The sequence below is a fragment of the Lonchura striata genome, chromosome 1 (assembly GCF_046129695.1).
Source record: "Lonchura striata isolate bLonStr1 chromosome 1, bLonStr1.mat, whole genome shotgun sequence".
NCBI lineage: Eukaryota > Metazoa > Chordata > Aves > Passeriformes > Estrildidae > Lonchura > Lonchura striata.
In genome coordinates this window covers 40967598-40985990 of record NC_134603.1, presented here as the reverse complement: position 1 = coordinate 40985990, position 18393 = coordinate 40967598, and the positions used below count along the sequence as shown (strand labels likewise).

The 18393-nt window shown below is 33.9% G+C and overlaps 1 long non-coding RNA gene across 2 annotated transcripts in view; it reads right to left on the bottom strand.

Annotated features, from left to right (window-relative positions):
- Positions 1 to 18088, bottom strand: part of LOC110484797 (uncharacterized) — a 28802-nt gene extending 10714 nt beyond the window's left edge. The window contains exons 1-3 of one of the 2 annotated variants that reach the window (XR_004147831.2): positions 17666 to 18088; positions 16779 to 16908; positions 1801 to 1870 (exon numbers count right to left, since the gene is read on the bottom strand). This is a non-coding gene — a long non-coding RNA (uncharacterized LOC110484797). Of the gene's footprint in view, positions 1 to 1800; positions 1871 to 14039; positions 14575 to 16778; positions 16909 to 17665 lie in introns of those variants that run through there. The other variant, XR_013340045.1, reaches the window with a different exon arrangement.
- Between the last annotated feature and the right edge of the window lie 305 nt (positions 18089 to 18393).

Below are 18393 nucleotides of genomic sequence, written 5' to 3'. Positions count from 1 at the left end.
GTAACATGGGTAGAAGACTTGTATGAAGACTTTAAACATGAAATATTCTATCCCACATTTCTATGCATACATTTTGTTTTAAGGAGGAAAAAATTTCTAGAAATCAGTGTTCTCCCTTTAACAGTAAAAATTTCCTCCCATTTGTTTTTGAATAAATAAAATATTTCTGGATTGTTTAACAATATTCTCTGTGTATGCTGATCTGCTGTAAATTTTCTGAAGAAAAAGGGGTTTAATGAAGCAGCCACTATTTACAAGTGGAAAAAGCAACAAAAGAATATAATGTACCCATAGCTTTAAATGTGCAAGAAAAAATACAATTCAAGAATACAGTACACAGCTCAACTGTGTTTTACTCTGTGAGAGTTGGAAGTAAAGAATTTGCAGAAAAGAAAGTTTATTCACTCTATCTTCTATATTTGTGGTGGTCCTACGTGGCCAACAGCCAACATCCATATACCTGTTTATTTCTCAGCCATAGGGCAGGGGGAAAATAGAAGGACGGCAAAAAGACCTCTGGATCAAGACCTTGACAGTTTAACAAGGAAAGAATGAGTTGTTCATAGAAGCAAAGCACAAAGAGGATTCACCAGTTATCAGCAGGCAGATGTTTAGCCCTTCCTGGAAAGGAGGCTCTCTGCACTGTACATTGTTGCTTAGGAAATAAATTCTTTACCCGTAAAACTCCCCTCTTGGTCCTCCTTTCCCTAAGATTTAATACTGTGTAGTATAAAATATTCCTATGGTTACTTTGCATCTGTTATCCTGATTGTGCTCCCTCCCTAACTCTCACCCACCTTCAGCCTTTTTTCTGTGGGGAAGGGTGGTGGTGGTGTCGCTTAACATCAGAATGCAGCTCAGCCCCCACAGCTACCCACAGACACCCCCTCAAGTAGTTGGAGGAGTAAATCAGAAGGGCAAAATGAAGAAAATTAATGTGTTAAATAAAGGTAGATCGATAGGTAAAACCTGTGCACACAGACAAAGCAAAATGAGGAATTCATTCACCACTTCCCATGGGCAGAGACAGATGATCAGACTGTTTAAGAAACTCAAGCTTCATCATGCATAATGGTTACTTGGGAAGACAAACCCCATTACTTCAAACATCCCCCTCCACTTACTTCTTTCTACAGATTTTATTTCTGACCAAGATGTCATGTGGTATGGAATTTCCCTTCCCTCAGGTGGGATCAACTGTTACAACCATGTCCTCATCCCTAGCTCATGCTCACCCCCAGTCTACTCACTTGTGGGGCAGTGAGAGAAACATAAAATCCTTTGATGTTTTATATGCATTGTTCAGCCTTAAGTAAGACCCCAAAGTATTATCAGCATGGGTTTTGTTACAAATCCAAACAGAGCACATATCGCTTTCTATGACGAAAATTCATTCCCCTCAGACAAAATCGTACCCAAGGGGGCAGTTCAGGGTAAAAAGAGAAAATGCCTTAATGATTTGCAAGCACTGTTCAGAAGTAATGAAAACATTACAAACACTGAATTCATTACCAACACTTCTTTAGTTACAAAGCACATCAGCATACAGGCTAATGTGAAGAAAGTAAACTCCATTCCAGCCAGGTGCAGTAATATTTTTTTCATATGAACTTCTAAGATGTCTCTTTATGGTGCTATGTTATTCAGCCATCAACTTTTTTCCAGAAGAACATTCAATAATCACCCTTGTCACTTTTAAAGAGACAACATTTTATATTTTTAATGGTGATGTGAAACAGGAGTACCACACTTCAGAGTTTAAAGCAGTGATAAGACTTTAAATTATCAGGTACTACTTACTTTTGATTAAGTGTCCCACTGGTAGACTTTCAGTTGAGCCTCATCTTTTCCAACAGCCAGGCATGTAAAACTCAGAAAGGAAATTATATTTTTAAGTACATAGTTCATTAACAATGGATAAAAATATCAACTTTCTAATTATTTTAATATCTCAGGTATTGCCTGATACTTTTGGTTCCATTTCTTCATCAGAATACAAAATTGTTCTGAAGTAATACTGAAGTTTAATATGAAAGGAAACTAAACCGTATCAATAAAGAAAGAAGTGTTTGAGGTTATTATGATCCTGTATTAAACAAGAGATCATGAAATACCATCAAAGACTTCGAACAATACAAGATCAACAAGGTTAAACAATGAATAATCAATCAGCAAGGAAGAAACAAGAAGCATGTGGAAAGACAGAGAGATAAGCAGTCCAGTAAGAAAAAATAAAATAAGGATGATAGAGGAGAGAAAAACGTTGAACAGAATGCCTATAAGGATTTATATCAAAAACTTGGAACTTAAGTAAGCTTATTTTCAAAAAGTAGCAACTCTGATTTTCTTATCAAAAAAGTTCAACTCATTTAAGATCAACACACAAAAGATCAAGAATTTAAAAACCACAAAAAAACCAACAAAAAACCCCACCCTGCAGCATATCTGAATCACTTGGAAGAGCCTGACCTACATGCTTATCTATTCTTTCCTCAGACAGTAATGCTGTATACTTAAAGACCATACCACAAATTCAAAATTGCATTGAACAGCAATCACCAACTGAAATTTGGCTGATTATTTTCTTTATTTTTCTCTTGAAAAGATTAATTTCAAACTGTTGCAATCAAAGAAGCAGAATCTCCAAATATCTTAAGTTACACAAAGAAGTAATTTTGGAAACCAGAACAAGAGAATGAAAGCAATATAGAATCGTAATTGTCCTTAGTTAAGTGCAACTTCAGTATTCATGCTGTGGATTCAGAGAGGTTCAAGGGTAAATTTTCAATGAGAAATTAATGTACTTGTCCTTCTTAACCTTAGATCTTGAAAGGTCATTTTTAATTATTGGGGAGTGGTTGTTTCTATGTGTTTGTTTGTTTGTTGTGTGTGGGGAGGTTTGGTAAGTATAAAGGAAACCCTTCCTCCCCTTCCTTCTCCCCCCCATTTAGTGTCAGTCTGTTTGTAGCATTCACTTTAACAAGACTGATATTTGTTTTTCAGCCAAAGTCAATAGCCAGTCTCTACTCACTATCATTGCAGTAGGTTATCAGTTTAAAGACATGACAGGAAGTCTGAGCCATTATCAAGAGGAAATATCTTCTACACTTAGCATGAGGTTGCACCTATCAGTCTCTCTTACCCAATTAAATTTGTTTTGCTGAAACACAAGGTGAGAATCTCTGATAAATAATCAACACCTTCTCAGAAAATCCTCTGCATATCCAAGAGATTATACTGTAAAATTAAAAAAAAAAAACAACAGCTTTTTTATGGTAATATTTCTAAAAAATAAAAACGCATTATAAAGGACAACCTGATCCTTGGGGAAAAAAATCAAATTAAAAGGAAACAGTTTTGAAATTATGTGTTAAAGGGTGAATAAATTTTATTTCAGGGAAAAATATAAATTGAGAAGTAACCACTTTCAAAGCATTGGTTGAAACCAACATTTCTGTACAATCAGAAGTATCTGATAATCTTAAAATATTCCACATTAATTCCTTAGATACCTTATTATTACTCAGATATAAAATAAGTGGAGATTCCCATAATATGGCCTACAGCTACTTTTCCTGTCTTGTCATCCATTGTGTAGTCCAACTGGAATACAATATGACCAATTTTCATTCAGTATATATAAGTATGTTTGACCCCCTGCTTCATGGTTAACTGCTTCTGTGATTTTTTGAGACAAGCAGGTAATCCCTGGAAGAATAGAAACATCTAATAAACATATTCAAATAATTTTTATTTCCTCACCTTCTGTGAATCACCTTAATTTACTAAAAGAAAGACAGGAATGATGATGAATATTTATAGGATAGTTATTCTAGTTGATTAAAACAGAAGGTAACAGTGATAATTATACTATTTAAAGAATAATAAAACTAGCCTCCTACTCAGGCTTAGTTTATTACTCATGTCAAGATTTACAGCTATTAAATTCAACCTAAAGTTATGTCTCTTCTGTATAGAGATATAAATGTCAAAACTTCTCCAGCAACAGACTATAAAACTACCTAACCAGAACTGGCAGAACAGTTTCTCACTATAAAATATGGTGTAGTTAATCCAGCAAATAAAGGTCATGTTTAAAGAAACAGAGTAAGCAGCATAAGTGAGGACTAACATCTTTTAGTAAATATAAATTTAACAACTAGGAAAACACAATAAAAGAACTCCATATATTTGCCTCCAATCCCTCTCATCAAGAGCAGAATTAATTTATTGTTTTTTGCAATTTATTTTTAAAAATTATTTGTGGCATTATAGGGACAGAATTTTTAAATTTACAGGTGTAAAAAATTAGCAATATTTACTTAAAATATTTTTCCTCTCCTTTGTCATCTTGTTACAACATTTACATAATCACTAAATGTAACAGAAATTTCAAAATTGTCAAACCTCTCCTTTGAATAAGTCATAGGATTATTATGGCAATTGTGACTATACTCCCTTCACATATTAGTGGATATAGTGTAATGAATAGAGGATAATTCAAAATTTTCAAGTGCAGTGGGTTGATGGTGAAAGAAAAATATGTTTTATTTAAATATATAAAGACAAAATATGCAGAATGGGGCAGATAATCAAAACGACAGATTCTGACCATGGTCATGATATTTGACTCATGTTATAAAGTTCAGTCAGTCACACTTGAGTTCAGTGCTCTTGGAGCGAAATGTGATTTTGCAGAAGCAAAGCATCACAAACAGCTAATTCTGTGGTGACAAATTGTCAGGTCTCACACTGTACTTCTGGCATTAATTATTGCCACTCTCCCAGACAGAAAATTACTTTATCACCCCAGCTGGTACCGGGCAAGGATTAGATGTGTCACATTCTGAGGTCCCAATTAGTGTGGTTATTAGCAGGCTAACACCTCCAGGCAGTGAATTGGGTAATTCAGCATTTTGGAGAGAAGCACAAGATTTCCTGTTGTGGAATCACGGTGCCTTGAACACACTAACCAACATTTTTTAATCAGGTTGCATAATTACAATTTGCACTTCAAAGTAATATCCCAAGCTCCCTAGTCCAAAGCCACTGTTTCCCTACAAATCTATCTCCCTTCAGTAGTGACTGCCAGTTGCAGTGCCATAGCCATGTTATACAGAGGGAACAGCTCATCACTAGATATTACAGAAAAACATAATTAGGTATGAAATTTTAATATTGTGAAATATGTTTTTAATTATATATACCGTGATATGTTTATCATTTAAGAGGCATTTATCATGGTGCAAAAAATCTTTAATGTTTTTGAAGGTTAAACTCAACCTTCGTTCACCAGTCTCAAAGTCTAAATGAATTCTTTCCTTTCTTTGAGTTTCCAAATATTTTGTAAATGGCTTATAAGTTGAAGAAAATTAATGAAACAGAAATTGAATGGAACAAAGTAAAGAAAAAACTCCTGATTCAAAATTATAATTTCATAAATGTAGTGCACCTTATCTAGTTCATGGAATCATAGAATCAGTAAGGGCAGAAAAGGCTGTCAAGATCACCAAGTACAGTTATCAACCTTGCACTGCTACTATATTCACCTTTAAACCATGTCTTTAAGTGCCATATCCACAGGTTCTTTGAGCACTTCCAGAGATGGTTACCACCATGGGCAGTCTGTTCCAATGTTTTACAGTGCTTTGCATGATTTTATTTTTTTTTTCCTAATATCCAAGTTAACCTTCCCTGGCACAACTTGAGGCCTTTTCCTGTCACCCTCTCACTTCCTACTTGGGATAAGAGACTGATTCTCTCCAGTCTACAACTTCCCTCTAGGTACTTTTGGAGGGTGATAAGGTCCCTTCGAAGCCTCCTTTTCTCCAGATAAACAACCCCAGCTCCCTCAGGCACTCTTCAGAGGACTTGTCCTCCAGACCCTTCCCCATCTCTGTTGCCCTTTTCTGGACTCCCTCCAGCACCTCAATATCCTTGAGACCTCACCACTGCCAAGTACAGGGGGACAATCCCTGCCCTGGTCCTGCTGGCCACACTATTGCTGCTGGAGACCAGGATACCATTGGCCTTCTTGGCCACATGGGAACCCTGTTGTTTTTCAGTATGAATTGTTTTGGCACATTGTGATTCAAAAATACAATTTCTTCTCTCTTGGGCCTTGGTCTCTCTTGTCTTCCTCAACAGAATTTATGAAAACTACAATTTTTCTCACACACACTTTACATAAAAGTTTTTAATTAATGTTACACAACAAAAACAAAACAAAAATAAATTAAAATAATATTTAGACTACTTTTAAAGTAACAACATTATTTTACTCTTTACAGCATTAAGTGTTTATTTTCATTTATTAGGTAGTTTTTGCACTTGATCACCAGATAAGAAATCTGAAGTTATCTACCTATAAAAGCAAAAGAACCAGAAAACCCACTATTTCACTATGATTTTGTAGGAAACTTTTTTTTAAAGAGTATTTTTTTGCTGTTGTTTGTACTTTTTTTTCTTTTATATTTTGAAGATTAATAATATACTGAGAATCTGCAAAATTAATTTTGCAATAAACAAAAGTAATTGAGAAGATTATGTGGATCACAAAAGAGTCAAATGCTTCCAATTATCATAAGAGTATTACCAAGGTTTTGGAAAAAAGCATTATAATATCTGGATAATTTTTCTCATTAGACTGAATTAATTGGTTTTGGATGGGGTACAGCTAGCTTTCTTCACAGTACAATTTATTTATCTCACTTTTTTTAAGATTCGAAGCAGAAAAGGGTTTTTAGCTCTCTGTTAATTTTGTGAAATTATGACAAAGCCTGTATCGGTTTCTTTAATTTATATCTGATTCATAGTGTGGTTGATAGTGAAATGTAAATTTCTATTTAAACACAGAACTGGAGATTTATTTAATTTTTGTCTCTGAAATCGAAAAATTTGATGTCAATTTTAGGCTTGTGATCAAAGCACTGGAATACAAAGTCTTATGAGCTAAAAATGCAATTATGAACTGTATAAAAGATTAATCCTGGACCTAATAATAGAACAGTATAATAGAACTGTACTTAGAATATTTTTTGTAGCAGACAACAGAACTATGAATGACTTTTGAATCATTATATTTTTAAACATAATTGAATTAATACTGGATTGCAGAAGATATTTAAATATCCTACCTGATTATATTGGAAACACTGACTATGTTGAGTGCTGCTGGCATTTAGGTACACATTCATTTAAATTTTATATTATTCTAACAGATACAGATGTGGTCATTTAATGACAAATAGAAGTCTTGAAATAACTTCTGACTTCTGTCACAGAGGATGGAAGCCTCTGTCCCTCTCCTAGGCTGTTTGCCAGTTTATCATTGGTGACTATGAGATTTATTTCATCACACACAAGAAACTGCAACCAGGGAAGTTCCCTCAAAGTGTCTACAAAACCAGAGTCTTATAGTTAAGTAGATGTTATAAAACACCTCAGTTCAGAGCAGGAGATAATGACTAGTTAACATACACTTTCTGATGACAGACTAGTTAAGACATACTTTCTGATACTGCTTTTTTCCCTGCTCAAAAGCGTTAGAATTTTTTTTTGTTGTTGTTAATAACATGTTTGTTGTAAACATTTTTTTTCATCTAGGAAGAGAAAAGGATAAAGATGTATTTTTAATGGTCTTCAGGAAATAAACCCATTGTTCTCAACACATGGGAGCTGTCTTCTTTTTAGGAACTGCTGACAAAATAGATTCACTATGTACTATGAAGAGAATTTTGAGCCAGGCACACCATCCTGTATGTCCTAAGCCCTAGCTACTTGTCATAACATGCCATCCGAGCAGATATCAGGTGAGATTCTGATGGCTAGAAGTTAATGTGTGGAGCCATTTTACAGGGAGAGTACAGAATCCTGGAATTGACTGATGTGAATGAAGATATGACTGGATATTCCAAATCTCAAACAGCATCACTTCTAGGCATCATATATTGCAGCATGTGCAATTGAAAGTTAGTGTTCAGTACTCCTCTTTTCTGTTCTTGGACTTTCAAGCAACTCATATACCCAGCAACATTAGTTGCCCTTAGAAATTATGCACCCAGCAGCTCCCTGCTGATCTCCTGGACTGAGATGTGTGACACTGTCAAACATTTCTTGGTCCATTGTTTTCTCCTTCAGCCTTTGCTGACTTGTTCAAGCAAGGCAGACATCTCCAGACAAATTGTAGACACCCAAAATTACTGCCTTAGGCTCCTCAGGATGATCTTCTTTTATCTGCTGAGGAAGAGCATAGAACATCAAGATTTTCCTTTTAAGCCTTTTTCTGGCTCTTGAAAATTGCTAAATCTCGGTTTTCAAAATAGAGCTTTTGAGGGGTTTACTCTGATCCTTCTGCTTGGGTAGTATTATTCAGCTGCTACTAAATTGCAGCCTGGCAGGAAAGACACTGTTAGCTAGTTCTTCATGAAAAACCCTATATTCAACAACTGCTTTCCTTTCTTAGAGCTTACAGATGTGCTTTCATTCCCTGGATTTAAAGAATTGCTCCATTTTGGCACATAGTTTAGGCTTCATATGCCTATTACAGTATATAGAGCTGAGAAACAGCTGGTGCTTCACTGCACACCTTAGTTTTAGGTAATAAATAAATACAGTTCCTAGAACCATGGGGAACTGCTGTTCATTTCAGTTCACAGTCAGTGTACTATAGGCCAGAAAAAAAAGGATCTATAATTTAAAATGTAAATAAATGAAATAATAAAAAAAAGTTACTCTAATACCATACAGAATAAAGATGATTTTGATGAATTTTGAACTAATAAGGACTGACTAACACTGCATAAATATAAGCATAAGAATCTTAGCAACATTTAACCATTGTTTCCATGATCCACTTCTATGTTTTTTTTATGCTATTCCTCTATGTGTATAAAATACTTCAGTGTTGGCATCATCAAAATAATCAATTTTCCAAATTTAAATCATTGCTATACATCACCAACCCAGAGTAGCTCGCATGAAATTTCATATACTCCTTGGTGCATATCAGTAATTAATTTGTAGAAAAGTTATCTAATAGAAATTATTTACTTTGTAATGTGGATCTGTCCTGCTGAATTTACATAACACGAAAAAAACACAGGAATTTTTATTTCACAAGTGTTCAAGTTGTAAAATCAATGACAAGAAAATAATTATTAATAGGAGTACATTTTTTCCATCTATATTATATATATATAAAGGAAAAATTTAAAGAACAAAAAGGAAGTATTTTGCAAGATAGAGAAGTTTAAAACAATTTTTTTTTTGTGATCATTTAGACAGTGTAAATATCAAGAAAAAATTATGACCTCACTAAAACTAATATGTTCCTTGCCATTGACTTCTGTATAACTGAGATTTAACCTACAGAATAAAAGAATAAATGAAAGATTTTCTTTGGAAGCTGAAATATGATCTACTTTTAAAGACTAGTAAAACAATATAGAGTACATAATACAGTCCAAATCAATTATTCATCAAGTGTTTACATGGCATTTTAGTCCCTAGTAGTAAAATCATGAAAGAAGGTCTCCAAAGAATCAAATTTCTGAAGAAGCAAAATTGATTGTTGCAGTTCTCATGTTAAGGAATGAACCGGCTCACAGGAAAAAAATAAGAAAATAATTTATGGCTTGAATTTCAGCTGGGAGATGGGGACATGCAACAGAATTGCATAGCAACATACAAGTTTGCAAACAACATAAATAGAGGCCTGTCCCCAAAAAAGAAGCATAACATAGCTAAAAATTGAAATAGAAAATTTTAAATGTTGAATAAGAAACATGGACTGAAATCAACTTTCCTTCTATGTGATTTCTGGGTCAAGAAAATGTAGGAGGTCTCTTTGTTTTCTTATAATATCATTATTGGAGCTATTTTCCTCTCCCTGAGGAAAATATCTTTATCAGTTTTTCCCTGCAGCAGAATATGTCTAATTCCAGCATTAGATAACAAGAGCCATTATTATTCAGGAGTTATCAAGCTCTCCACAGAAGCCAGAGTAGTTTTTCTGATGGTATATCAGTATATACTAACTTCATGTAAGATTGCTTAGTCAACTGTACTTCCCAATCATTGTAGCAGAGATGGAGAAGTCTTTTGTTTGCAATGCATGTTCAGATCTAGTTCTCAAATCTTTAAATCTCTTTAAATGCGATTTCCTCCTCCTGTCAATGTTCTATGAACTATTATTTTATTTTCTGAGCAGCAGGGATGGACAAGCAAGGTATGAGGAATTTTAGAAGGCAAACTTAATTTTTTTGGTCAATATATTGTTAGCTGTCCACTAAGTGCCTTTGTTAATTTGAAATTAAGTCTGGAATGTGCATACCTCTGTTTTCATAGCCCTTTATGAAACTGAAATTTATATGTTTGAAAATACATACAGAAAATGCTTGAGTTCAAGGTAATAGTGAGTTTGGGTATAGCAAATATAGATTTTTAGGGGATCTGTATTTTTGCAGAGCCACTTTCTAATTTCTGAACACATCAGTGTTACTGTGTAGCTATAAATAGAGTAGGCCATAGGCTGTCAGAGAATTGCAGAAAAGATTCAGGGACTGTGGGAAGCCCATCCATGTTGCCCCTCAGCCCACCAGTAAAGGCTTCCAGCTGAGGAACTCTAATTGACTGGATGAGCAGCTCTAGTCTGAAAATAAAATTGAATGTATTACCTTCAGTTACCAAAAATGAAGGACATAGAACGTAGAAATGCTAATGTAGTCACTCCTAGTAGGTGGGTTTTCCTTTCCAAGTAGGTGCTAGGAGTCTACCTAAAGGGGCTCTACTTCATTGACATACAGAGATTTGGGGGAAAAAAATACCATCAGTAAACCAAGCTATAAATATTAGACAATCAGAAAATGGTGCAGAGCTACAGTTTTCAAACTATTTTGAAGGCTTAGTAAATACACAATAATTGTGATTTTTTCAATTAATTCCCAGTATTCTTTGAATTTGTTTAAATCAACTTTCTGAAGAAAGCAGCTAGGTAAATTAGCAACTAATTGAGAGTTGGGGTAAGGAATGTATCTTCAAACAAAACTAACACAGATTTCCAGGGTGCATGCAACACTCATTTCATTAGGATGTCAACCACTAATCCTATTTTCCATGTATGTTAAATAGATAAATATTTCTCAAAATGAAAGGGGAAGTATTCCTTTTAAATAATGACCTTTCTATAAAGGTGTTTACATGGCAAGACACATGTCTTTTCTGCTGTAGAAAACTACATGTAAAACAATCATGTAGGTAATTTCGGTTCATTTAGCTGAAGTTCTGTGCTGAAAGGAATAATTTGAACACTTACTAAGGTAGAAGGAGAGAGGGTGTATGCACATATCTTTAAGGATCCTAAAAATCCTTAGTGTGTATAAGAAGAGGAAATACTTCCTTCTCACTCTTCTCTCTCATGACAGTACCTTTACCAACATTTTTGTGATGCTTTATGCACGAAATATTTGAAATGTTACATGGGATGGCACAACACAGAATTAGCAGCCTTTCAGTCTTCATTACTACTGAATAAAATTTTGTTGAATACATTTTTCATCTGAAAAGCATTTTGTTTTCTGTGTTAGGTTTTTTTTTTCCTGAGGAAAGATAAAAATGTATCTGATATAATGATTATATGAAAACTGAAACCTGGTAGCTAGTTTTCAGGCTAAATGGGGGAAGACTTAAGGAAGAAAAAAATCATTCAGACCTGCATTGATTTCTAGCACCTTTGCCTTTGATTCTAATACTTGACTACTTACATTCTTAAAGTACTTTAGGGCTTTGTATACAATCCCCAATAGGTTTCAGAAATTCAAAGACACAAAGAAAAATAAACCAAAAAATTTTATACACCCAGAGTGTTTCTACTTAAACACTGTTGAAAGAACTCTGAATAACCTCAAAAAAATCCCTGAAGATTTTATGATTCAAATTTCAACTCAAATTCTGATCATTATGGCTAAAAAAAAAAATAACCAAATAAACTTCCTTTGTGTTTCTTAATCATCCCTTAGGTTGCTATTAATGCCCTAGAAAAGATAAATTCATTTTTATTTGTTGCAGCTACCAAGAAAGGAAGTAGAAGAACAAGGTAAGCAAAAGAATAGAAAAAAACCCTTCTGAAAAATAAAGAAAAATGAAGTTGATCAAACTAAACTAAAAACAGTTCCCTACTGAAGGGGTTTGGGGGTTTTGTCTGTTTGGTTTTTAAAGTTTTAAGATTTTGTGGGATTTTTTTTAAAGTATTAGCATTTGAAGTCAACAGAGAATTTCATTTAAGTCTCTCAATTACTCTTTGAGAACAATAATTGAACATGACATCAATGAGAGAACAAACTTATTTATACTCCTTTGGGATAATTTTAAACCAGAAAGTGCTGTATAATATTCTGGCTTTTAGTTTGCAGAAAATGGTAATGACTGCATTTTCCTGTCAGGCATATGGTGTTCTGCAAGGGGGCACAGGGAAAGGAGAGTGGAATATTGCGCAGGGCTATTTTGAATCTCAGTGGGGGAGACCTGCAAATGGCATAAAGATAGAATAAAAAGAGGAATATAGACAGGAAGGAAATCATGCCTCTGTGGATGATGTGAACCCAGCTTTTGTGTAGCATTGAACATATCTAATGGATTTCCCCATGGCACATTGCACAGATCCCATCCATGAAGAGGTTTAGCCTCCTTCCCATAGCTTCCCATACCCATACCCATACCCATATAATCTTGAACAAAACCCAAAAATATCTATCTATCTTCTTTTAACAGGCTGGAATGCTATCTCTGTCTTAACATCCAGCAGTGTGCAGTGAAGGATGAAACCAGGTACTTCCTTACAGGAACTGCTCGTGCCAGCACAGTTTTAGCCCCAGCAGAGCAGACATGTCTGGGCCAGGGTCACCAACTGCTTGAATACAATATCTTCTCAAAGGTTTCCTGTACACGGGATTGAAGTATTGTTTATTTCAAAAGCTGTTGCAAACCCAGAGGCTGGGGTAATCTGTGATGTCCATAGAGTAACTGTACATTAATTTGACGTATACAGTTGTCTGATCAACAGTAGCAGGTATAAAAAAATAAGCAAGTGGAATTATAATTTGAAGGTAAAAATGCAATGCTTCTTTAGAGGAAAAGAAAACCTTCAAGATAAGACAGGAACAGAATACTTAGTAGGTGTATAAATACAAAAGAGAATCTATAATGTCTCTGAAAAAATGAATGCAGTGTTAAAATGCATAAAAATCCAGAGCATTTTTTCATAAAGAATTTGAATTCAAACACTACTGCCTGATGAAAGCTTCAGCAATGTCTGAAAAAACTTCAGATAAAATTTCAGTCAGCAAGGCAACAGCTTGAATCCATGCTGCAAATTTTAGGAGATTAGAAGTATTTCTTTTTTCATTCTTTTTTCCTTCCCTCTACACTCACTGAAGTGCTGTCTGTACAAAGATAAGTGCATTCATCTTTATACCCACACAGTTGGTATAAGTGGTCATTTTCCTATTCACTAAATGTGCTGCCATGACATAAACATGACTGAACAACAAAAAGATATTCTTTCAAGGTTTTTGAGAAAAACTTTCTGTCTTTGCACATTGCACCATTTTACATCAATTTAAAAAGTGCTTTTCTGAGAAAAGGTTCAAAGGAACTTCTGAAATATTGTGGAAGAATCCCAGATCTTGATCTGGAACTTATGCATCCTACCAATTTTTTTTTTTTTTTTTCCTTTTCCTACCTCTATGATAGGCAAAAAAGACAGATTTTTTCACTTTGAATTTTGAAATATTCATATAGTGCATCTGTTTGGAATACCTTAATTTTTGTATTCTATCACTCATAGCATTTATATAAGAAAAACATTTAGAATATTTATATTTTTTTTTCAGTTTTAGTTGCACATGGAATTCCAGTACAGACAGAACCATCTGCATTAAAAAGTAAGCCAAAGCAAAGCAAATTGAAAACTTTACTCACATTCTACTTTGTTTTGGAGTTTTGAGAAAAGAAAACAGTATTTCATTCACAATGCTAAAACATTTTTTTTCTTTCAGTACATCTTCAATAAATCACAAGTAAATATATGTTCAGACATACTTCAGAAAATATTTATGAGCATTTATAAGGTTGTTAAAACATATATTTATTCCTCAAAATTAATGAATTAAAATGTCATAAGTGTTTCATTATGAGGTTCATGATTACTCATATACTTAAAATGTCTCATTCTATTTTCATCTTCTTACAATAAATATATCTGAATAGATCACATGGGGTATAGTGCCAACTTAGCAGACAATAAGATATTGAGTAACAGTGGTCAATGTCTAATAGTACATTACAAAGTTAAAACAAAATTTTCTTTATTATACAACTGATGTTTTTACATTATTCTGACCTTCAGTGACTACTGGTGACATATATTAAAATGTTTTAAATGGTTTACTACACTATGCCTTGCTTTCTCAATGTTTTGTAATGAATTGAAATTAAATTATATCTAACATTATTTTTTTATGCCAAATAATAGAGCGATGCTTTAAGTCCACATATCTTGTTGCAGCTTGCACATACCTAATAGAGTGAAAAAAAGAAAATCAGATGAGACTCAAAATTAAATATGCTAGTCAACTTCACTAACTTAACTGATCTGGGAATTACCAAGATGTTACACACAGCTGAGGTCAAAACATTTTCTGAAACTATTTCTAATCTATTCCACTTGTAAAGGACAAGTGGAGTTTAGCAATTTAGAGATAATGTTTAAGACATCACGTCCTTATTTTAAATAAAGGCTAAGAAGTTAGAAAAGACAAGTTTTCTTAACACAGTAACAGATTTTAGGAGATTTAACCCTATTCATAGCACTTTTATTTTATTCCATTTCCAAATTTATCTTTTCTGTGGTGACACAAAATCCCTAACCTGACAGCTACCAGAAAAGGGTTTGCGTTATTTGTTCAACTTTCTTGCTCAACAGAGATAAAAATATGTGTGCTCAGCACTCCAGTTTAATCAATTGAGTCTTGCAGATTTCAAGTTGCTGTGTTCTAATATACCCTTATCTACATGCAGATATCACTAGAAACCCATGAAGAAACAATGTCTCCTGTTCAGCACATTCACCTGAGATCGGACCACATAGATCAGGTGCTCCCTTCTCTAGAGTCATTTGCTCTTTCAATAACATTTTGGTCATCCGATAATCAGGTGAACACTCAACTTGAGATTCTTTCTCTTAGGAAGTTTAATGACTGTCCAGTGGGGTTAAATAATTATAAACAAAAACTCCACACATTCATAAACAAATAACCCCTTTATATAGTTCAAAACATGCTAAAATTTTTAACAAGCAGCATAAAGACAGGTACAAATACAGTAATATTTTCTCTCTGCCATTTCCTCATTAGTTATGGGAATTTGCGACACAAGCTTAGAACTCTGATTTAGAAACCTTGTGTCTGCATTTGGAATTATAAGTTTTACTAGCAGTACTTGTACCTTCAGTCCTTTGTCACTGCTGCCTTTTTTTTTTAAGGAACGTTCATTCCAAAACATTCTGCAGGCTGCTTCTTGTATCCATGAACAACAGTTTAATTTAATAACTGTTTGCTCTGATTACATAATAAGACTAATTTAAAATCCTCTCTTTGGGATTTAATGGCTTTCAAAAGCCGTTTTCTGATGAATATGCATTAAACTTATTTTTGTTTTTAGCAAAATGGATACACAAAGACACTTCACAAATCAGCAGCGTTTTCAAATTGATTCCACAAAGCACTAAACAAAGAAAAGAAACAGCTCTGTAATCTTCCTGGATTTTTCCAGCAATTCAACAGTTTCCAGCAGTGGTCAAAATTACATATAAATTACATCTATGATATTTTAGGAGGTTTTATTTTCTCATTTCTGAATATCTCCTTATCCATTTACCTGCAACTAAAGTGTAGACACCTGGCAGTAGTTTTTACATAGCTACCCAGTCTTTTAGGAATCATACTGAGGTGCTTTGAGTAGTATTTAATTTCTCTATGCTCTCAAATGCTTAATGAGTATATATTTTGTTCAATAAAGTCTACATGAGAAATGTACCAATGCCTCATAGACATTTCTGAAAACAACTGGGAACTTTGTTTAGTTTCAAAATTCAGAATTAGAATTTGAATATTTTTGAGTAGGATCTATGGTGTAGCATTCAGTCAAATGTGAGAAATTTTCAGAACAGATACTTCAGGTAAAATCAATATTAAATTAATTTTAATAGTAAAAAATAATTAAAATATGTTAAAATTGTAAACATTTTTCTTTCAGTTCATGCAGCAACCTTTCTACTATACTTTGAGTTACAGTTATATATATTTCTGTAGAACACTTCAAATAGTATTGAACTGATGATATTTTTCAGCATACAGAACTCCAATTTTTAAGACAAGAGTGTCCAAACAGGGAGATATAAAAAAGGAGTAGTTGAATGCAATATTAAATTATATTAATATACTATAATGATAAATGTAATTAATGCAGTAAAATTAACACTATTTTCTAATAATTTTTAATTTAAACATTATGGTATCATAATGTTATCTGGGTTGATTTATTATAATTAAATTCTAGAGCAGGCTTGAATCCTAAGAAGAAATAAAACTCTTCTCTAATGAAGTGTAATATTTTTTCCAGGTGTAATGAAGTGTAATATTTTTTCCTTAGTGAGGAATTTTTGAGAATTTAGGAAGCTGGGTAATGCCTGTGAGAAAAGGAGTTCAGTGAAACTCACTCACTTTGTCACAGCCAGAATATCCAGATGAATCAGCTGCAGCTCTGATGCTGACACTTGCCTTTTGCTTTTTGAAGTCAGTGGCAGAAGGGACAGGACTCCACAGCAAAGCACAGTATCTTGCCCAAGAGAGTCTGAAATGCAATTGGATTTGGAATCAGGCAGCCTGAAAAATTAAACTCAGCAAATGGTGAAGAGGGAGCCTCTTAAAACATACATTGGGAACTGAAGAGGAGGTAAGGAGGATTGCCAGGAACAACCTCTGACATGGCAGTGGGAGATCCTCTTCAACATTTCTCCAAGGGCATAGCATTGCTCAGTGATGCTGTGCAAAGTTATTATTAGGTTCTAAGGATTTGTATTTTCAAAGATTTCAAATAAAAACTATCAAGAGAATACATGAATTAAAGGGTAGAAGAATAAAGCACAAATTATTACTTCCTCTCCCCCAGCATGTCCTATACAGTTCAAACATGGGCCAATCAATTGCTGCATCTTGGGCAGCCTGATAGTGACACTCATGGTCTCTGTAAAATATCCTTCCTCCCTACTCTTCAGTCCTTTGTGGTATTTTTCTACGTGCAAGTTCTTCAAATGAAAGTCCACTTTTTTAGTTTTAAATGCAATGTTTTATATGCTATAAATATATATACATTTATACAAAGATATACAGCACATATGTGTGCTCAAGGGGATGGACTATTGCTAAAATTCCTCAAGACCATTCTTTATAAATAGTATCAGATTATCAAATGAGCAGTGAAACTTGCTTGCCTTAAAATAAGAAATGAAAATACTAGAAAAGTATTAATAAGAAAAAAAAAACCCTGTACTGTCACAAGCAACCCAAAATCAAAGAAAAGACCACAAGTAGTTATTTAAATTACTTACTGAAAGATATTTCATTCCCTCAGTGAGCTGATTTAGTATCTTTATCCTGAAATTGCAGTAGTTGGAGTCGTGGATCTTGTGTATGTCTCATGCTCTCGGTGAAATATTTTTGCTTTGAAGGCCTAGAATTTAGAGCAGTTTCATATTTCACTCCAAATCCTTATATTTCCTCCTAAACAGGAAAACACCCTCTTCATCAGAATGCAAGTTGCTTCTCTTTGGTGTCTAGTTGGCACCATTTAATGAAAAATGTATGTTTGGACTGAATCCTGCCCAGTCTCCTTCATACACATACTACTAAGATGCATGCACTGGAGAGTGCTTTAGCAAACTGAAGGAAAGGGAAAAAAAACCAAACATAAAAAATTTATTAATATTCTTGGTCTCAATTTACATATTTAAAGATGCCAGCTTCTCAAGTCATGGATGAATGTTGAGAAAATGTGCACTGTGTGTGTAATGCAGGATTTTGCATCTTTGCATATTGGTATTTTTTAAAGCTATAAGCCCAATCTTATATTAGCCCAAGCTCTGATACCAAGCTTACAGAGACTAATCAAATTCTGTGCCTCTATTAGAATCTTTCAATGCTGTTAATGCAGTTTAATTGGTGCAGTGTTTAGAAAGGTGAGCAAAGTTCCAGGTAACTGTAGTTAATATTTTAAAATAAAATAGAGTCTCACATGTGTCAAAAAATTTTTCTTAAAGTGTGGGATAATTCTTTCACT